Raw genomic sequence first — 3,630 nt, forward strand, 5'->3', positions numbered from 1 at the left:
TTCACAGCAATTAACAGTTGAAAGTAATTATTTAACATCTAATGTTCTAAACGTTCACCATAAAATTCCGCGGGTGTAAAGTAAGACTGGCGTTTTCACTGTTTTTGACACAATGCACTGCATACAATAATGGCTGAATAAGGATTTTGTATGATCTCAATTCTATGCTTGTATCGTACTTTTCTCAAAAATGTCTTCACTTGAACTCGTTTTGTCAAATACAATGTAAAAGTATACATAACTTTTCAAACACAATGACGAGCAACGAACGACGATAATATTCCCGCGTAAAAGTGTTCAGTTATTTTTTTTCCAAAAACATTTACAAGCCACTTCGAAATTTAAATAAAACCTCCATGGTGCCGTGTTTCTGAATAAAAGATCGTTCCATTTTTAAACATCGATTGTTATGACAGTTATGAGTTTACTGTGCAGTTTATTTGGCCGCTAAACCACGACAGATATTATGGTTTTGCAAAAGTTGCCTCCTTGGTTGCCGTGTTGCGGCGTAAAAGATTGTTCCATTTTTGAATTACTCGATAGATATGAGTTTACTATTAGTTTACCTAATTTATTTGACCGCTAAACGTTTGGATTTTCGTATAACTTTTACCGGCCGCTGCTCCCATATACTGGTATTTGGCCAGTGCAGCAAATTTCGATTTATCTCGAAGAGGTTGTCAAAATAATGTTCTAATTATAAATTAGACCTAATTTCCAAGCACGTTTGAGAAAATATTTTTACAGATAATTAATATAGTACTGTTAAATTGCAATCAATATAATATTATATTTAATTTTAATATTGCGTGGAAACGCTTCTATTGTATATATGTAATAGTAACGATTATCAAATGTTAACAATTTGATGTGGACTAAATAAAAAAAAATCCTAAGATTAACACGCACGGGCAGTTTGACACAGTATTTTCAAACATCATTAATTTAGTAAGAGACTTTAAAAAAAAAACAATAAACTTTCAATTCTTCTGTACATTATGTATTATTTTCATATCGATTATTGACTTTTATCAATATGACGTTACATAATATTGTAATCTGTCAGTATTTCCCGCTTTAATTCTTACAATTCGTTTTTTTTTTTTTTTTTCTGCAGCGTGACAAGGCAAAGAATGTTAACATACTTTGGCAATGGCGAGGGTAGATGAAGGGTCGGATTCAAGGCTTTTTCGGGTCGGGTGGAAGACTTCGGCCGTTACCATCGTTCCGACAAAGACTTGCCTAGCGATTTAGCGTCCCGGTACGACGCTATCGCAAAACGAGGTTTACAGGCCGGCTACCATTTTAGATTGCATCATCACTTACTACAGATGATATTGCAGTCTAGGGCTAACTTGTAGTAGAATAAAAAAAAATAACTTACTTAGATACTGGTGCTACTTAGGATAGGTCTAAAAAAAGTTCTTTCCTTTCGTGTAAACGTAATGAAAAATAAAGAACTATTTTAAGTTTGAGACCTCAATCAATTTAGTTTCGTGAAGAGTTAGTATTCTTTCTACTAGATGACGCTACAGTCTACAGCGACTGGAGCGCCATCTAGTAGAAAACTTTGCAAGACTGATGTAAAAGGCATATACTAATTTCGGCATCGACGGTACGAGAATAGGCAATCAACCTATTCTGATTGAAAAGATATTTGGGACTACAGTTCTTTAAACTTGCACGATATTTGTTAATATTTTTTTTTGCTTGTCTCGCTGCCCGCACTTATATATAACACATACAGCTCTGTTCCGAGATACACTTGCGAGAGATTATGATGTATAAATAACTATAAGTTAAATTGTACTTAGCAAATTAGTTTTAAGCTAAGTTCGTTTCTTATCTTTGTAAAATAAATACCATTTACCTTTTCCATTTTATTGTTTTATTTAAAAAAAAAAGATTCTTAACCACAGACTATACTTACCCTTCAAATCGACTCATAGCCTCTGGCAGACAACTACTGTTTTGGATGAGAAAACAGGAGTATACGAATCGGCGATCTAGGTCTCGACCAATGGCGTGCACAGGAATCCGGAGCAGGGTAAGCGTAAAGAAGTAAAATTGCATAAAATGGCAAACTCCTCCTTCGTTGACAGTTATATGAAAATTTTAGGGTATGCAGTGCTCTTGTGCATGTATGAAGTGCACGCCGCTGGTCTGAACTGCAGCCGTCTCTTTCTCACCCTACGGGAGGAGACATGAGGAGTTCAGACTCAGCGCGACTGCTACAGTTTTCTCACACCTCTCTCGACAATGCCTTATTACATATCCTAGTATTGAATGGTCAAGTACTAATACTCACTAAGTAACATAACTAACTAACATGCCAGCAATTAATTGTTTTTTTTTTAATTTTTTTATATACTACAACACATCGCCTTCTAGCCCCAAAGTAAGCGTAGCTTGTGTTATGGGTACTAAGATAGCTGATGAATATTTCCATGCATATTAATATGTAGGTGTAATATACAGATAAACACCTAGACACTGAAAAACATTCATGGTCATCAGACAAACATTTTTCCATTGTGGGAACCCACGGCCTTAGACGCAGAAAGCAGCGTCGCTGCCTACTGCGCCAACCGGCAGTCAATTGTAACAACATTCATAAAAAAAACGTGTTTTAGAATTACAAATTCTGTCTAGTTACAATAATCAATTATAGGGTTACTAGCTGTTGCCCGCGACTTCGTCTGCTTTTGATTTTGTTTTTTGATGTGGCATTAAATGAAGTTGTAGATCTTAAAAAAATTTAAAGGATTCAGTGTCGCTAAGCCTTAAATGAGGGGTTTGCTGCTGTCCGCTGAGGAGTTCTGTCCTCTATCTCCAACCACAGTTTGGGCAAAATTAAACCTCTATAGTACAAAAATAATTATTTAAATCGGATATAATTCGTCGGAGTTATTGTGTAAAATCGTCAAACACTCATCCCCTCTCCCAAAGGAACCGAGCTTAAATACGGGATAAAAAGTATCCTATATTACTTCTAACACTTCCAAGAATATGTGTACAAAGTTTCATGAGGATCGGTTCAGTAGTTTTTGCGTGAAAACGTAACAAACAAACTTACATTGACATTTATAATATTAGTAGGGAAGTAAAGATACAGCATTATCGTTATTATCTTTGATCACATTATAAAGCAACATCTTCAATACATCTTTAAGAAGAGGTGCTGGGTTCGATTCCCGATAGAGGCAATTAGGGAATTTTAAATTTACGAATATTCTCTGGTCTGGTCTGGTGGGAGGCTTCGGCCGTGGCTAGTTACCACCCTACCGACAAAGACGTCCCGCTAAGCGATTTAGTGTATCGGTGCGAGGTCGCGTACAAACCGATCGGGGGGTATGACTACCATAATCCCTAACAGGTTAGCCCGCTACCATCTTAGACTGCATCATCACTTGCAGGTGAGATTGCAGTCGAGGGTTGACCTGTAGTGGAATAAAAAAAATATCCTATAGCGCGGGCAACAAGCTAGTAATTCTATAATATAACTATACGGACCTTAGACCAAACGAGTTGTAAATAAAACACTGTAAACGATATTATTAATTCATAAATATACATTAAGTTTTAACAATATACTTATACAACGTGTAAATGAAAACCGAAATATAACTT

Source organism: Pararge aegeria, chromosome 26 (genome assembly GCF_905163445.1).
Source record: "Pararge aegeria chromosome 26, ilParAegt1.1, whole genome shotgun sequence".
Lineage (NCBI taxonomy): Eukaryota > Metazoa > Arthropoda > Insecta > Lepidoptera > Nymphalidae > Pararge > Pararge aegeria.